Here is a 19,727-nt window from a genome sequence, read left to right on the forward strand (position 1 = left end):
TTTCCGTTGCCGTGGATACGGCCCTTCGCTGGTGCATTTGCTGCACGGTTCCAGTAACGAAGAGCACGAGGATAAATCACATGCTTTCCTTTTTTTTCCCTGAGCAGGGCGGAGAGGAGGATGTACGGCGTGTTATGCGTGGCTAAATTTAGGCGCCTCCCGCTCTTGTGATGGTCTCGAAGAATTCGGAAGGAGAAAAAAAATGTATTGTTGTTTTTGTTTTTAATCTGAAACACTGCAAAATAGTGCACAGAGAAGCACATGGATCTCACACAGTGTGGGCAGAATGAAGGAATTAGAGCAGGCACTGTTGCATGAGCTTCTACACACACACACTCACACACGCGACTGATGGTACACTCCAGCCATCTGCGTGATGTCGTAATAGATTTGCAGTGTTTTATAAACTCAGCAACTTCAGAGGCTGCTGAAAGCTATGAACTCGGACGCATCGAATATTACAATCATATTCATAGAGAAGAAGCAGGAGCACAGGTTCTTCACCATCCTGCTTACCTCGAAATATGCTGTGTTTTGGAGCATATTATGGAAAATAAAAAAATAATCCCTGGTCAGATTTTTTCATTTTCCTCCAAATGTATGTATGATGCAAACTTCTACAAACCAACACGCTTCAGCAAATCTCAGTTTCTAGGCTTTGTAGAATCCGATATTCTTCTGTAGTAAAAGAAACGGAGACACGTCTCAAGAAGCTTTACAGAGATGAAGAGGGTTATAAGGCCAGAATGTAGAACATAAGTTTGTTCCTTATAATTATACATTTATTCCAAATGAGTGAACCAGTGGTGACTGTGGTGAAGGAAAAACTTCCTGAGATGGCACAAGGAAGAAACCTTGAGAGTAACCAGACTCAAAAGGGAACCTCATCCTAATCCCCAAATCTCCATTCATTACTGTTCCATCATTTCTGAGGTGTTCTGGTCAGTGAGCGGTGCTTAAATGCAGAACTGTTCATGCTGTGGTCCTGAGGCCATTGTCGCAGCCTGTTGCTCTTAACTACAGTCCAAATCCATTCTTAAAGATCTAGAGTCGCTCAAGAACTTCATGGATCTTTAGTGTGTTGATGTGGAACCGTCCTCAGCTGAACAGTGATCTCTAAGTTCTCTAAGGAGATCTGTGTGAGAAAGCTGAAGTAGGATTGTTTCCGTGGAATATGTTCACGTGAAAGTAGTACATAAGGTCGGTACGTGCCTTTTCAACATTTTATTCCACATTTGCTGTTATAAAAACCTCCACTCTTCTGGGAAGATGTTCCACTAGATTTTGGAGTGTGCCTGTGAAGATTTGTGGAGATTTTTTCAGCCACAAGGATGTTAGCACAGTCAGCTAATGATGTAGGTGAGAAGGTGAGGACACCTGTGGTGAAGTCAGCATGAAAAATTCATCGCAAAGGTGTTCAACAGGGTTGGAGCTCTTGAGCAGGAGATCTTCCACTCCACCCCTCTGTAAAGCATATCTTCATGGAGCTGGTTTTGTGCATAAAGGCTTCAACTTCGGGGAAGAACCACAAATGGCTGGAAAAGTCAGGTGTCCCCATACTTTCGTCAGTACTGTATGTTGTATATTATATTTTGTTAATTATATCAATGTTGAAATGAATGTTATTTCTAACGATATCACAAGGCACAGGTGCCTCCTTAAAAGACTCGAGTCTTAGTAATAACATTGATTTCACAGTTTCAGAAGAAAAGCACGGTGAAAATATGGGATTTATATCAACATATATCACTTTTCTTTTTACTTTTCCATATAGACGACCAGATTTTCTCGAAATCTCGCACTGAAGCACGCGTTTGGACGAGACACCTGATAGAGGAGAAGATAATCAGACATAATAAACACTGATTTTATTTATAGTGTTAGAGAACTTCTAAAGTTCTGGGATACTGTTTCTCTCTTGAGTGATTGATGTACCTCAGTGTGACTACAGTCACATCGATAAAACAAGATCATTGTTTACAACGACTGAAAAAAAAAAAATTTCATTCGTCTTTCGCTTTACTGACTTTTTATTTCATTTTTTTTACTTCTTCGGAATCTGATGAAAAGTTTGGAATTTTTGTACTTAAAATTATTTTATAAAAAAATGTAATTATGCTCAAATGAACTAAAAGAATGAAATGACTGGAATAAAGATTTCTTTGTTCTGCTGAACGAGATTCGAAAGTCAGTAAAATGATCCCTTCTTCCCATTACAAGTGTGTGTGTGTGTGTGTGTGTGTGTGTGTGTGTGAGAGAGAGAGACAGACTGCTCAGCACTAACAGTTTGCTCATGTACCTATCGACACTCGTCCGACTCGTCTGTTTTTCTTTGAGGCTTTTGGAGCAGGAACAGGAAAACACACACACACACACACACACACACACACACACACACACACACACACACACACGAGGAGGTAACTTGTGCGAAACAAATGCGCTCTCCTAACAGACCGTGAAATGGAGCAACATCATATGGTCGAGAAGTAACGAGGGAAATAACAGAAAGAAACTGCAACAGATTGCATTCGGAGGCTTTGAGTCTGTGTGACTTGTTAAAAAAAAAATACAATATTTTTGTACCACAGCCACAGAGGGCTATGAAGAATAAGCATGCATCAGGTTGCTGAGTATTTACTAGACATCTCCCTCCCTCTCCATTTCTCTCTCTCTTCCTGCCAGCCAGCCCACGCAAATCTTACATATAAGTGGTGTACCACAGAGTCCATGCGCCTTTTTTTGCCTGATTCGGGCCTTTTTTTTTCCTCTTACGGAAATCCACTACTGCCTCCTACATGCTGTAGAAAAGGCAGCGCTGCTGAGGCGTTATTAATTACAATGCTGCATGCTCCTGGTCAATAAGTCATTCTGGGTTAATAATGATCTTTTCTGTTCATTAGCACCAACTGCTCCATTTCTTTTCACCAGAGAGGAAATAACTGGCAAAGTTTCACCACCAGAAGCTTTTGGTGGAAGGACAGTTTGAGAATCCGCCTCTTACAGTGTCTCGGCGAGGTGATTAGTGACCGGACACGTCAACTGGTGTCACAAATTAAGCAGAAAAATGAAGTGCTAGAACATGTTCAGGAGGAATAAGAACACTGAGTGCACCACAGGCCTTCTCAGCTCACCTACATCAGTACCTGAGTTCACTAACACCCATGTGGCCGAATGAGCACAGATCTCCACAAGCACACTCCATCCAGTGGAACATCTTCCCAGAAGAATGGAAGTTTTTAGAAGAGCAAATGGGAACTAAATGTGGAATGGTGAGATGATCAAAAAAGCACAGTGGAACAATTTAGTGGCGCATCTAGTGAAACATCCTCCCATAAGAAGTGAACTAAATGTGGAATGGGATGTTCAAAAAAGCACAGTGGAACATCTAGTGGAATATCTTCTCTAGTGGAGTCTAGTGGAACATCTTCCCGGAAGAATGGAGGTTAATACAACAGTAAATAACAGAGATTAATTGTGGGATGGGACGTTCAAAAAGCACATACCAATCTTATGCATAAGTGTCCGCAAACTTCTGGCCCTGCATGCCCTGTCAGAAAGAACCTCGATCTCAGGTCCATGTATTGCTCAGTAACTCCAGAATCGGTGTGTGAAACCCACACAGCTGAGATCAGAGCTTTTTAAAAAGCCTTTAGCTCTGACATGTTCATTTTCCTTTTCTTTTTTCCGCACTACAGGACGCAACAGAATGATTAAAAGAGGTTAAAAGAGAAGAGAAAATGAAGTAATTATGAAAGACAGACAAAGAAAGGATTCATCTGCATGAGCCTGGAGAATGATGGGGGGAAAAATGCGGATTCACACAATCACGGATTCTGAGAAAGACATGAAAACGCCTGCAGTGGTGGGATGAGACGATGTGCAAGTGAAATATTCATCCATTTTTGATTTAAAATTCCCCTTTAAACCCGCTATGAAGAGAGGCTTTGAAGTCCCCTACGCAAGCAGTGATACACACATGCACACACACACACACACACACACACACACACACACACTCACACTCTCTCTCTCTCTGTCTCTGTCTCTCTCTCTCTCTTTTACATGGTTTCTGTTAGTTGAATACAGGAATCAATGTCACTGTAAGTAACAGATTGAACTCCTTCACTCACTGACGACAGTCTTGTGAAGAGTCAGACACGTCTGATCTATCTATCTCACAACATTCTTTAATCCATGTCTAGTTTTCTGACAAGCTCCTCTTTTCTTTCACTCAAACCCGAGAATCAATGCCACTGTATATAACAGGTTGAAGTCAGTCACTCTGGCGGCGCCGCAGCATTTCAGCACACAGCTTTTGTCAAGAATAGCCTTCAGCAGAACGAGTGGCAGGTCACGACGGATCCACCACGTAAAATGAGCCGTATTGTCACCTGAAGCTCTGCATCTTAGTGCAGCACTCTCTCTTTCTCTCTCTCTCTCTCTCTCTCTCTCTCTCTCTCTCTCTCTCTCTCTCTCTCTCTCTCTGTCTCTCTCTCTCTCTCTCTCTCTCTCTCTCTCTCTCTCTCTCTTTCTGTCTCTCTGTCTTTCTGTCTCTCTATCTCTCTGTCTCTCAGCGATTTAATACCTCACTGTATGATCAATTTAATAAAATCAAAGAAAAAGAAAGACAAATCCTCTACACAGTGTCTGTGATATAACAACAAGGTTTTGTCTGTAATATATCAAAGTAGAATCCATCTGTGATGTAACAACGTAACATTCTGTCTGTGATGTAACAATGTAACATTTAGTCTGGTATGTAACAATGTAACATGTGGTCTGTGATGTAACAATATAACATTTAGTCTGCTATGTAACAATGTAACATGTGGTCTGTGATGTAACATTTGGTCTATGATGTAACAATGTAACATCCGGTCTCTGGTTGAACAACGCTACATTCTGTTTGTGATGTAAAACTGTAAGATTACGTCTATGATTTAAAAAAGAATGTTGTTGCTTCTATCGCATTTGCTGATGGTGTGACATTTCAGCTCAGCTGGTGGTTTCTCTGGTTTTTTTCCCTCCACTTTTTTTTTTTTTGCAGTGCTGCTAAATCAATATGGCCCCTCAGAGATGAGGTTAAAGAGTGGGAGAAAATGATTAACCTCTGTTGTTATCTCTTGAGCAACATCAAAGGGCATAAACAGAGAGAGAGGATCGTCAGTTCCTGATTGACCGAGACCTTCGGAATCAAGCGAGCTGTACAGTGGAAACGGATAAATGGGCTCTCAATGGGCCTTCAGGATGCTGACTATTTCAAGCCAGTGGCAGACAGATCCAGAATGTCCTGTTAATATATTGAGAAATAAGAAAGTGCAGAGATTACACGTTTCTCTTTCTACATCATGTGACCTGTGGGGATGATAATAGAGCCATATATTTTGGCTGTATGCAGTAAAAGGAAGCTTCACCGCATGGTATATTCACCAGACACCACTTAGTCCAGCAGCAGACAGATGAGAAATCAGCAGGCAACAAATGAAAGAACAACAAACTGGCGGCCAACAACTTAATGAATGAGCAGAACTCACTCGCCACAAACACAGCCAGCAACAGAAGGAACAAACGCACAGAGGACACAAGAAGTCACTGTGCAGCATGTCTATGTGCAGGTATGCTCAAAATAGAAGTACATCAAGGACAAGTCTTTATACAGCAAGCAACTGCACTCAAACATCTTAGTGCTCCTCTGGATCTGGTGCCCCAGAGGTCCAGTATAACTGACACAAGCTTTTTCATGACCCGTGTGCAACCTAATAATAATGTCTGCATTGTGACAGAATGAGTGAACAGTAGCTTTAGCATGTGGATAAGTATATTTGTACACAATATGATAATTGTTCTCTGGTGGAAAAGACATTTACACCTAATTGCCAATGATTCGATTATATGGCTCGTGTCGATGGTGACTTGGGAAAAGCCGTTTTATTCAATTCTAATTTTTTGTGAAACTCTATATACGAGTGGTGTTCAAGTCAAAACGAGGCTTTTAAGTTTATAAAATAGGAGAACAAATTTCATGTAAACAGCATTTGTTTTTCAACATGCTGCATTTCTACACTTATTCCAGCGTTTCACTAATACCTGGAAAGATCTGCCATAGAAAGATTCATCAGTAATTATCTATCAGTAACAGGACACAGGAGCCACTTACTACTGTGTGTGGTACTGCCACACTAGCACCTGCTTTATATAAGCAAGATATATTAAAATTTATATTCAATTCTGAAATGTTCCTTTCAATATCATTGTAAGCACACAAAGTCTCAGCTCTCCCACTGATGATGATGATGATGATGTACAATAATATATATATATATATATATATATATATATATATACAGTATAGCAAGAGTCGTTAATGTAATTGAGTGTGAATGTAATTCTAAATATAAGTAATGAGTTACACTGCATGAGGCATCATTACACTAAGATTTACAGTATAAGTGTAAGAGAGATAATGAGAGTGTTATGAAGTGTCCCATCCGTCTGGGAGACTTCACTGTGACCTCTGAGTGGTCGAGGACGCCCACATCCCCTCACACGCTCTCCCTCACACACACTCTCGCGCTCTCAAGATGATGAACTGTGTTTTTAGCTGCTCGGTTTAAACACTGGAAGGCAGGGAGCAGCGAGCGCGGCGTTGGCACGCAGCTACGCTCCGAAAGACACGTTCGCAGGATCCGAGTCTGGCTGTGAGGCCTGGGATATATTTTTAGAGTGAAATATTTCTCAAGCAGGTGATTTACACTAAACAGACAAAATTATTGGGAAAACAGCCATAAGTGTTTCTTCTCCAAACTGATGGAGGGATTCAGTTTTATAAGATGTATTTGGATGCATGTCATTTTCCTTTTACTTGAACTATGAGACTTAAACCTGCTCCAGCATGACAAGGCCTTTGTGGAGGTTATTAGAACAGCATATGATGGAGACTAAATGTGGAATGGGATTAACAGCATTCTTATGGTCAGGTGTCCACAAACTTTTGACCAAGTAGACATGTAATGGAGATTGAAATATAATCATACAAAACAAACTAACACATGACTTGGTGTATGACTTTTGGACACTCTGGAGAGAAAATCAGGCTTTTTTCCTTCTAAATAATGAGATGATTAGATGATAACAGCCATGTACAGCATAATAAACCTAATACACTCTGCATTCTTATGAACATGTATGAAATGAAGAGTTTATCCTCTAGACCAGAGGTTCCCAAGCACCAGGCCACAGACTGTTTCTATTCATTAATAAATGAAGCACTGATTCTGCATCACAGTGAGTTCAGATACATTTTTATTATATACGCAATAATTAGATTAATAATTAAATCATATGTTTAAAGGCAATAGAATCGGCACCTTATTGCTGTAAACCACTGAAAAAATGATGCCATGAAACCGATCATCTGACCAAAACACTGACATCCTTCAAGTGACATCACAAAGTGGGTGTTTACATTTATTCTGCAAGACTTTTCCATGGCATTGGCTGGTTAAAGAAACGCTTTGGTGCATGCAGCATGTGTGTAAAACTCTCATGAACACAGTAAATCTGACACATCCAGTGCCGTCCACTGGCACATTGAAGAAATATTGAACATTGAAACTGTTCTGTGATCTTCTGCTCCAAAAATTCAGAACGATCCTCTCATGGATATCAAACATCTCCAAACACACTCACAGAGACCAGACCATAAGATGTGTACGTGCTTTATGTACATTTCACATTTCCCCATTTGCTGTTATAAGAACCTCCACTCTTCTGGGAAGTTGTTATATTAAGATCTTTAGATGTTCCACTGCAACCTCTGTAAACCAGATGTTCATTAAGCACAGTTTTTTACCTACAAACTTTGTGGTAACACTTCAGATTAGAACTACATTAGTCTGGGCATGGTGTCTCAATACTTTTGTGTGTGTGTGTGTGTGTGTGTGTGTGTGTGTGTGTGTGTGTGTATAAAACACATGTATAATTAAATAACGATGAATAACAGAGACAAGTAGCAGATTTAATAACTGTTTTATGGTTTAGTGACAATTTGTAGGATTTTCTTCACATTAAATTGAAGACATGAAACACTGAACCGGATCAGTGGACTGAAGCAGTGCAGACGCAAATATTACTAATATATAATTCTGTCTTATTTTTATATTTGAAGTCTTTTTACACTGAAAATGATGCAACGATGAATCCCTTACAAAACCATGATTTCAAATTATTTAAAAATCTCCAGATTTCATAACAGATCATCTGCAAGTATTGTTTTCCTCTGTTCCTAAGTGTGTGCTGCTTTTCTAGATCTCCAGCTGCACTTCACTGTCACTGCTCAAGATCAGATCCTAAACAACGACCTGCACTGTAGTATTAAGCAGAACTACAAATAATATGATTTGAGTAAATGGTCTGTGTGTAAATGCACGTGTTTACGCAGAGATCACGCTTTATTATTAAGTGCACTTCATTATCCTGTGCCTTTGCGTTCCGAAGACCGTGACCACGACTTCATTCTCTCCATCAAGCACCTGAATGTTCCTGCTCATGTTCCTGCTCATGTTCCTGTGTTCCTGCGACGTGGACATGCATTCATTTAACCTCAGCTCCTATCTAAACAAACCCGTTAAATTAGTGTGTGTGTGTGTGTGTGTGTGTGTGTGTGTGTGTGTGTGTGTGTGTCAGACTCGGTTCAGTTCCGTTTCAGTGACACTGAGTCAGATTCAGGGCGCAGATGGGGTTTTTTTCAGCACTTTGGCTCAGGACCTGCGCTTTATGACGCGTTACGACGCTTTATGATCACCTTCAAGAATCGCGCAACAAAAGAGTAAACTCTCGGGGATGAAATGAGTCAGTTGGGTGCGAACGGGATCACGAGCGCGCACTGCAGGCTTCTTCAGAATGATGATGATGATGTGTGTGTGTGTGTGTGTGTGTTTGTGTCGAGCTTCACCCCGCGCGCCACGACTCACTGTGCACCTGAAACAAACAAAAAAAAAAAGAAAAACGCGCGCGCCGGCGACGCTCGTGACACAGGTGCGTCTGCTGCATCATGACTTCACCTCGGGCGCGCGCTTACCTGTTCCATCAATGCAATCTGTAGTCATGACGTCACATCGTGCGGAGTTTAACTCCTTGACTTAGCCGCACTTTATACCGCGTTTTTCACGCTCGAGCTTTTTTTTACTTTCACTTCCAGAAATTCGGTTCAACTTTTTTTTCTCTCAAAACAAAGTCAAAGTAAAACACGTTTTCCCTCAAAAGAGGCACAAACTGCGTCATTTACGCATCATTGTGTCACATTACTACAGAATCGATGGTATGGTAACTATGGTAACTATGGGAACGTGCACTGGTGCATCATTCTATCTAGAGAAGCGCACGCGCACCCATTCATCCGCAGCGCAAAACTTACTTTTTTTCTTGCACGCGGTTTAAAAGCTTCCCGGAGACCCCCCCTGAGTTCTCGGTCCGAAAGCCTGGGATGATCTGGTGATGGGCTTCTGATGGTTTTTGATGGTTGTAATGGTTAAATCTTGATGTAGAAGCGCGCACGAGTTGCGCTCTCGGACCGCTCTTTACCCATCCGCTGTGCGCCGGTCGGTGCAGGAGAAAAATCAAGAGAGAGAGAGAGAGAGGAGGGACCTCAAAGAGAGAGAGAGAGAGAGAGAGAGAGAGAGAGAGAGGAGAGAGAAAGAAAGATAGGGAGAGAGAGAGAGAGAGAGAGAGAGAGAGAGAGAGAGAAAGAAAGAAAGATAGGGAGAGAGAGAGAAAGAGAGAGAGAGAGAGAGGGGAGAGAGAGAGAGAGAGAGAGAGGGAGAGAGAGAGAGGGAGAGAGAGAGGGAGAGAGAAACAGACAGAGAGAGAGAGAGAGAGGGAGAGAGAGAGAGGGAGAGAGAGACAGAGACAGAGAGAGAGAGAGGGAGAGAGAGAGAGAGAGAGTCTCATTCAGTTATTCTCATATAATTCGGAAGTTCAGATTTATACGCATTAAAGATCAGGACTGGATTTCCACATGACCCAACTCACAAATAAAAAGTTAGAAAAGGTGTGTAATCTAGAAGTTTAGAAGAGAAAAGATCTAGAAGAAAAATCTGTCAGAAGAACATACTGTATATGCAGCACTGTTCCACGTTCCTGGGGCTGTTCCCTCACTCCAACCTTCTCCCTTTTTATAGCTTTATTATAAAAATGTCTAACTGCATCCAAACGTGTTTAATGGTCCACCGAATCCACATCTCCAGGTAAAGCGAAACACATTTAAAGGTTTCCACATTAAAAGTTACCATCTCAAAATCTCTGCACCACACAGAAGATGCTGATGGAACCACTAGAACAGGAGGAGGAGTGTGAGCAGGGGATAGTTTTCATAATTCTTCCATCGTAAAAAAATAAAGCACTGTGGTGGTAAGGATTCACTCCTCCAAACATCTGACAATTCACACAGAAGTTTCATCTCAAAAGCTATTTAACAAGAGCAGGTGTTCTGGCTGAAGGTCTCATTCGTTTACATTGAAGTTTTCACCCTGGTGAGGGTCACGGGGTCTGAACGGTGGATGAGGTGAAAATACGCCCAGGATGAGATCCAGATGGATTCACGCACAATTATTCAAATATACAAGCGATTTCAAGCAGCCAGGCCGTCCGTAGACATGCTTTAGGAGGTTAAGGAACCCAGTGAGAACCAGTTCACACAAACAATTTAGCTCATTAGCACCATGAGCATCAAGATGTCCAGCTGTTTCTCAGCATAACAACACGAGGAAGTGATTCGAATTAGTGTTGTTGTTTAGAGGCAACAGTTCTCTAAAATTAAATTTTTGACCTCCATCCATATCCATTTCATGACCTCCATTTTCTGACCTCCATCCATGATGTCCTCCATCTATCTCATGCTCTACAGCAGCTCACAATCCAACGCTTTTTCAGCCCCACAGATGTCAAAGCAGGTGATAATGGATTTTGTAATCCAGGAGGAAAACTAGTGATGAGCTGATGTTCTTAGTGTGACTCGTCCTTTCTGCTCCAGGCTGCTTGAATTCACTTCTTCAGCTACAGCAGATGATTATGGGGTCCAATCCAGAGGGAGAACAAGCCCCTATGACCTAAATAATACTGCAGTCCATCAGGAGGTACTTGGAGAAACCCAGGGAGATCTCATTTTTGGCCACGTGGGCAGAAAGCTTCTCATTCAGGTGACAATGATCCTAATTTAGAAATCAAGCAAGCAATGAGCTGAGGGTATTGTCATGTTCCGAATCCATTTGGAGTCACCTCTTTAGCCTTGCTGATATTTGAGAAGCTGGAAGAACCCTGGGAGGAACCACATCCCTTCACACTCACCTATATGTTGCTTCCTCTTTGCTTCAACTTCCTCTTCATGGCTTGCTGTTTCTGGCTTTTATTAGCATCTATGTTAAGAGACTCTTGCCTCCTCAAACTGACGGACAAGAACTGCTTACATATTTCTTCAGACACAGCAGATGATCCCAAATCCTGTAATCCAGAGAAAGGAAGTATGATAAGCCACAAGCGGCACTAGGAAATGTCCTGTGCTATTTGGACGTCTATTTGGGGATGCATGGAAAAACCAGGAGGAGCTTTCACACTATTTCACACCTCAAAATATTGCCCACAAATCGTTAGATGTTTTTGATGTCAATGATGTTTGGTCTCGAACATCTCCCATACTCAAGAAGGCTCCATAATCTTCCAATAAATGTTTTTTTTTTTTATTTAAGAAAAATCTCATTCTAGTGATAATGACTTCTCCAATGTACATAAATAACAAATAATGACCAATAACCATAACCTTCTTGTTGGTCCTCCTCTGTTCTAGAACTGGCCGTGTTTGGAGATGATGCTTTTGGTTACATCTGCTGTGACGGGGTGGTGCAGCCTGGTAAATCCATCATCAGACGCCTCACAAGGCTGCTGGCCGATACACATTGCTTGGGTGCCAAGGAGAACCTCAGGGAGAGCCATGAGAAGGAGGAGACGACTGTTGGGGAGATCCGGAGCTTCTCGTGAAGCATATGTTCACGCAGGACCTGCATGAAGGCACACTGTTAAGACATAGTGATGATTTTACTCAGCCACAGGTGTCCTGGGAAAAGGTGAAGTGAAAGAAATGTCACACAAAACTTTTTTCAAAACGAAAAAACCGAGACCTGAGTTCTGTTTGTAGGATTAGATCGGATAGATCGGATGATTTAGTGGATATTCTGGGCTTCTCCTGACAGCCAGGAGCACGCTTGCGTCAAAGCAGTCTCGCGTCACAGTGATCCCCGATGCACCGAAACATCACGCATTACCCAAGTCATCGTTACTATGGTTACAAATTCTTGCTGGAAAATATGCACAGCTTGGATCCCGGTCAGTGAAACAGAAGGAGCAGGAGAGGAGCTTCAAACGATTCAGGATGGAACGCCAGCTAAAGATGGCGTAATTGTCTCAGCTACTGCCTGCAGAATATTCCATAAACACTTTATTATCCCTCATCACACTGCACCAAAGCTTCCTCTAAAACCAGGATGCTGCATTATGTACAGGTTATTAAAGGAAAATAGCAGCACGGAAATACAAATTACTTAAAAAAAATACTAAAATACTAAAAAAAAAAGACGCATTCACAGTGGTATAATTCCACCAGGAACAGAAAAGGTAACAGTGGTTATTTGTCATATACTGTATGTTACAGCACAGTGAACTTTCTTTCTTCACACGTCCCAGCTGGTTATGAAGTTGGGGTCAGGATATGGTGTAATAGCACTGATTATAGGTCCAACAGTGCCATCTTGAACCCCTAATCTTCTCAACAGTACCCCATCGAGACACCACCGTGCTTTTCAAGTAAATTGAAAAAATATAGCCTGTATATCTAAACCACCATTTTGCACCACTGAAAATGGATTTCCACTCAGTCCACTCTCCACAGATGATCAGTCTGACCAGGCTGTTTGTCTTGCTTTTAAATCCGCTGGTGTATGACTGTCACGTGATCGCAACAACACCAAGATGGTGAAAGTTGCGTTATCTGTATTATATGTTAATGTATTTAAGTGTTTATTTTGATTGCTTTAAAGGGTCGGTGTCAGTCAGGTCTCCCATTTCTCCCCTGTGCTCTCACCTTCTCATTATTCAGAAGACTCACGTCGTGGATGAGGTTTAAATATATAACGCTAACTCGTTATTAGCACACGTTTGAAAAAAGTATAAACTCAGTATATGAGTGCACAATTATCCACAAGGCACACGTCATGCATTAGCATGAAAAACTAGGAGACCCAAACCTTTATAAAGATCTGCTTCACATGGGTTGGAGTGGAAGCTCTCCTGTTATAGAGCTTTGACCTTTAACTCTATTGAACATGAATGAACACTGACCGCACCCCAGGCCTCCTCACCTCACCTACAGGTAAAGTACCTGCCTTTACTAACACCCTTGTGGATGAATGAATCTCCACAAGCACACTCCAGAATCATCATTTTAGAAGAGTGGAGTTTATTCAAACAGCAAATGAGGATTAAATGTGAAATATGATGTTCAAAAAAAGCACATACTCTGATGGCCACAAACTTTCGACCTTCTAACGAATGTAATGTTCAACACAGCTAACGTTTTCTTCATGTCTCAGATACATAATATAAAGCATGCATCAAACCTGCAGCACGTACTGAAGAAACGTGTCCACGAGATGAAATACGATGTTTTAAAAGCACATACCAAACATACGGTCAGGTGCCTAAATAATGTCAATATTATGTAAAGTTTGCATATAATACATCGTTAACAATACAAACTGTAAACAAGGAGACGTGTAAATAGTCAAATTTGATATTTATGCACAAACCTGCAACCAAACAATGTAAATATCAGCGTCACAGTGAATCACCAGAAATCACTGCTGCTGTTTTATTAATGAAACGATTCAGAACGGCGTATTATATGCAGGATAAAGGAGCCTTGCGCATACTTTATGATTTAAGGAGCACTATTTAATGGTGTGTTACCACATTGGGACATGCACACTATAAAATCACAAACAAAAAAATGTGCTCTTCGATAAGCTGGAGAATAATAAGTATGACGTCATATCGTTAACATCAAATCTGCTGAATAATGTGACTGTTCTAGACTCATGATTTATTTGTATTGTTCTTTTTAATATTATCGGCATTTCATCATATTAGTAAGACAGTTTTTACTCTTTGTTCTTTTAGTCATTGGAGATTTTATCCAGCTTCAGCATCATTTTAATCATCATATTTATTAAAAAAATATATATATATTTTGTATCGATGCTCTAAAAATTCCAACAAATCAGGACAAAACACTGTTTCAGGACTGTTTTGAAGACCATGTATTATAATGTATTTTTTTAAACAGCTTTTCAACTCTCATCAAAATGTCACGAGGGAGTTAAACTGTGCTTTCACAAGGCTCCTGTTGGACCTCCATCATCTCTCACTGCTGTAATCCTTCAGGTGTGCAAATCCTATTTGGGTAAAAACACACTGCCTCGGCACGTCTCCCTAATCCGGTCTGATGTGATAGAGTTCCAGGCTGCATTCTTTCTCTCCCTCTCTCCAGAAACCTTCTCCATGCTGGCCCTCATTTTTCTCACCGCTGTAGAAATAATACGGTTGAACCATCGTTATCTGTGCGTCCTCTCGTCTTCATCTTCCCCATCTTCGATCGTGGGGTTTGTATGTGTCTCCGTGTGGTCAAACCAGCAACATTGCTGTGTTTCTCAAAAAGATAAGACTTTGAGTGCGATAAGCTGCATCACAGGAAAGCTGGTGAGTCGCGTGCAGTGAATGAATGATGATTTTTCCAGCATGCTTTCTGTACCATCACACTTCTGGTTTCATCTGACTGCTAACCCTGTAGTCAGCAAACAGCTTTTAAAGCTTGTACTGGTTCTCTTCTTGTTTAAAGATTTCAGGAAATGTCATGAGAGGGACGTAAATGAGTTTCTGAAACATCAGAAGTTCTCTGGAACACTGTGAACATCGTCATTAAAAAGGTAAAGAACAGGACGTTCCTCCATAACCTACAAAAGGACCAAATCAAAACCCATTAGGGATCCTACCAAGACAATCAACAATAAAGGCACTGTAGACGAGCACTGAACACGCCGTCCTGCATCTGATACGTTCTTGATACGTTCTGATACGCGACTTGACTATGGGGCAGGCTGTCTAGACAGAACTCCTCTAGTCCTTTAATTTTACCCAAATTACCCTTAATAGGAGCTAATAAGAAGAATGTGGTAGAACCTGTTGGGCAAAATTCCACCTAACTCAAAAGCATTTTTTCATCACCCCAAAGAATATCATTTCCACAGTGAAGCATGGTGGTGGCAGCATAATGCTGTGGGGATGATTCTCTGGTCAGGAAACAAGGAATCCTGGATTTAGCAGTGTAGATGATTAAAACAGGGGTGATGTGCTCGTATTTTCTAGATCTAGTGAGGACTGCTGCATTCCAAAATAACTGAAGCTTATTTCTGCACTTACTCCAACACCCAGACAGTAAAGCGTTACAGTAGTCTAATCTAGATGTAACAAAAGAATGAACTAGTTTTTATGCATCCTGAAACGACATCATATTTCCAATTTCAGCAATATTTCTAAGGTGAAAGAAGGCGATCCTGGTGATATTAATCATGTGAACCATAAAGGAAAGATTTGGGTCAATAATCACACCAAGGTTTTTGACTGCTGTGCACACTGAGACAGAAACACCATCCAGAAATGCTACGGAATCGGAAAGTTTACTTCCAGCTGCATGTGCTCCTAGTTAAGGAAGTTATCAGGCATCCACTGTCTAATGTCCTTTACACACTTCTCAACATTGTTAAGCTGATCTCTCTCATCTGGCTTTGCTGAAATCTACAGCTGTGTATCATCAGCATAGCAATGGAAGCGAATACCAGCTGATCAGCTGACTTGTTGATCACTTCAGCCAAGACATTCACTTTTAATAAAGCAACCCATAATGATCATTTCCTGTTTTACAAAAGACTTCAGTGAGCTTTCAGTTAGAGTACGTGGGATTAAACTCTCCCTCCTCTTTTCCCTCTGCTCTATAACCGAGCGAGCTCTCGGCCAGGAACTCAGTCATCCTCCGTAACTGCTCTGCTGTGATTACGAAGGTTTTTGTTATTTTTTTTTCTCTCCTCTGGCAGGGTCTGTGTCGTATCCGCAGATTAATCAGATGTAAATGAAAAGGACGTTCAGCCAACATTCTGTTAGCGCTCGCTACGCAAGATGGATGGTTAAAAATAAAATCAGCTGCTACCGGCGCAAAGCCACAATAATTTAGACCCTCGCTCACTCTCTCGCTCGCTAATACAGGAGCTAATATAATTCCTGCTCTTGTAAACAGAGCATTTAGAGTCTAGAGACCTGCATTTATTCACGATCAATGCCACAGGCCTTCACAGGACACTCATTAGCATTTACAGAAGCGCTAATGACGCACCGGCTTTCACTCTAATGCCGTATGCTTGTTTCCCCTAATCGACTCGGAGTGACAAAGATGGCGTGATTATCGCGTGCCAAGATGCGTACTTATTGTCCCCAAGTGTCTCTGAATAAGGAAGTATGACGTGCACAGTTCACCATTACAAAAGCATACACTCTAGATCTGACTTGCAGATGTGCATCTCTACAACCTGGAATTCGGATTTTGCACATTTTAATCACAGATTATTTGCTCAACATTTAAAAGTATGCCAGTGTGCTTGGAGGCTCTCCTCATCCATATCTTGACTAGCATCATTCGAAGGGTCCTGCTAATAAAACGCATCCTGGCATTGGAATGGTACCACCACCACCGTGCTTCACCATGTAGATTTTTTTTTTAGTCCTGCTTTACTTTCAGGCTGCAGGGGGTGAATATTTTTGCTCAACACTTATATAGACGCCATTGCATGGTCCCCCTAAAAATTCTCCTTTACTGGAATTTACTGGAGAAATAGACAATTTTCCATTTTTCACCCCTGACCTTCGTGTTATCTCTGGGAAAACTTCTCTTCACTTTAGCCACTTCATCTGCAGTGTAATAAACAGGGTTCAGTTGGAGATAAAGAGGCTGAAGATGGAGCTGTGGTCAGATGTGCTTCGACAGGAAGCCTGAAGGCGGTGATGAATTGACCGGACACGTGGCTGCTCCTGCAGGTTCCCCACTGCGCTCCTGCAGCAGCCTTCAGAGAACAGCTTCATTTACATTTCAGTAAAGATCTGTGTAAGAGAACGAGCAGCGAGGTTTGAACCCAGACACACAACAGTGCTGATGAACAATCTGATGAGCTTTAAACAAAGATAATCATCTGCTTATAAAGTGCTTCAAAATACAAACCCACTCGATTACAGAAACGTGATTAGTACAGAGACACTAATTTGACATTTATATGGTGTGCATTAGGAGATAATGAAGTTATTGCGCTTGTTTACATCACGCTTCATTTAAATTACTTTATTTAGATAATTAACATTAACTTACATTTAAACACAAACCACAACACAATGGTGCATTGATGCATCCATTGCCATCACCCTGAAATTGATGTGAAAGGGGGAGCTCACTGATTAAGATGTTGAATTTCTGATCAAACGGCCATGATTTCAAATCCCATCACTACCAATCTGCCACTGCTGGGCCCTTGAGCAAGGCCCTTAATCCTAAACTGCTCAGTTGTATGAATGAGATCAATGTAAGTTGCTTTGGAAAAGGAAAAGGGTGTCTGCTAAATATTCTAAATGTAAAATATATTAAAGGTCTGGGTTACTAATCGGAAGGTCTGAGAATCAAGCTGCCAAGCTGAAACTGTTGGGCCCTTGAGAAAGGCCCTGAAGCAGAAAGGGTTAAGGGCCTTTCTCAAGGGCCCAACAGTTTCAGCTTGGCAGCTTGATTGGCAGCATTGCATATTCCAGCAATGTTAGGAAGCTGGGGTCAGAGCGCACCATGATACAGCGCCCCTGGAGCAGAGAGGGTTAAGGGCCATGCTCAAGGACCCAAAGCTTGCCCATACTGGGGCTTGAACCCCTGACCTTCAGATCAGTGACCTCTGAAATTCCACCTCGCATATATTTGGCAAGTAAAAGCCTTTAGTGTGCTTTATTCCCTTTATACTGAAACTATTTACCAATTACAATTATTTCTTTATTATACAATGACACGTTGTGAAACATCCATAGAAAAAAGTTCTCCATCAGACAAATACAAACACCACAGCAGGACTTACCGAGAAACTCGAGACTCCTTCCAGATATGCTACATATACATCTCTTTAACAAAACAAATGTCTATTCGGTCAGTAAAACATTTTTCCTTTTGAGCAATCAGATTCATCACCTCTGTTAGCGTCTGCTGTGAATGGGAGTAAAATACAGCTGCGTTTATCATTTATTTATATTTCAAATACATTTGTACGTAGCTGCTGAAATGGCTGTTGTTCTAAAGCCATTAGTCCACTGGTGCTAATATCCCTCAGAGCACTTCAGCTTCACCCTGCACCATCTGTATGACACATTCCTCACCCTTTTCACACATCCCTCACAGTGCCTTCCCTTTACCGGACATCACAACAACTCAGAGGATGGGTTTCTTGTTTTTCTTTAACCCCCGTCATGGGATTTTGGAGAGTAGACCTGTTCCAAAAGCTCCTCCAAATCCCTAATGAGACCTTCAGCAGGAAAACAGTGTTTATGGTGTGTATCGTTACCCTGTGTCTTGGAGACGGTGGCAAGAAAAACACAATCATATTTAGATTTAATGGAGCTACTGTTCATTTCTCGCTCTTCTTTCCTACATATTTATCCAAGCTTCATCCCAACTGCTCGTCTGCCGCACTCGTTTATTAGATAATTATATCTCACCAGAAGATAAAAAGGCTGGAAAAGAATCTGTGTTTGGAAATCTTTTTTTAAATAAATTGTTCTTGCTTTTAAAAGGATGCGTTGTTTTAATGGTGGGAAACGAATAGAGATGCGAAGCTCGGAACTGAAACTGGAGACGATCAGGTCTTTTTCTCTGGAACCCTTACAGATCTGGAGAAGCTTCTGTATGTGTGGTCAACCTGATTCTGCTGCAGGAGACACAAGTTATGATCATGAATTGAGGAGGCCTTACGTTGCATAATGTAGCCATGTTCATGTCTTTGAGACCAAGTTCTGAGGTTCTGGAAATGTTTGAAGACTCAGGGCTGCAATGGTCCTCTAAAAAGTGCCATTAGGGGCACAGTACAGAATGACAAAAAACTCACCAAATAGCCACAAATAGGAAGGTGGTAGATTAGTGGTTAAGGCATTGGCTCCAAAGGTCGTGAGTTCAAATCCCTGCCACTCCTGGGCCCCTAAACAAGGCCCTTAAACCCAGAGATGCATGAATTAAATACATGAAAGTCTCTGGATAAGCCATAAATGAAAATATAATTAAGGGGGATGTGGTATTTGTGGATCTGGGTCTTCTGATTATGGGTTCAAATCCAAGGACCACCAAGCTGCCCCTGCTTGAGAAAGGCCCTCAACCCTCAACTGCTTAGCTGCATTACTATAATAACTCAGGATGAAGGCGTCTACCAAATGCTGTAAATGTAAATCAGTTTTCTTCAACTGCAGGTCTACTGTGGAGTAATGCACCAGGAGAACCCAGGAACTCGGATAATTAGATCCCACTGAGGTCTCGTACAGCGTGACAAGATGTTCTAACTGGC

At 41.5% G+C, this 19,727-nt stretch overlaps 1 protein-coding gene across 1 annotated transcript in view; it reads right to left on the bottom strand.

Annotated features, from left to right (window-relative positions):
• Positions 1 to 9,639, bottom strand: part of camkvb (CaM kinase-like vesicle-associated b) — a 34,969-nt gene extending 25,330 nt beyond the window's left edge. Inside the window, exon 1 of the mRNA XM_046875747.1 lies at positions 9,419 to 9,639. The gene's annotated coding sequence lies outside the window, so the exon portion shown is untranslated. The remainder of the gene's footprint in view (positions 1 to 9,418) is intronic.
• Positions 9,640 to 19,727: the final 10,088 nt, after the last annotated feature.

The sequence above is a fragment of the Silurus meridionalis genome, chromosome 19 (genome assembly GCF_014805685.1).
Source record: "Silurus meridionalis isolate SWU-2019-XX chromosome 19, ASM1480568v1, whole genome shotgun sequence".
NCBI lineage: Eukaryota > Metazoa > Chordata > Actinopteri > Siluriformes > Siluridae > Silurus > Silurus meridionalis.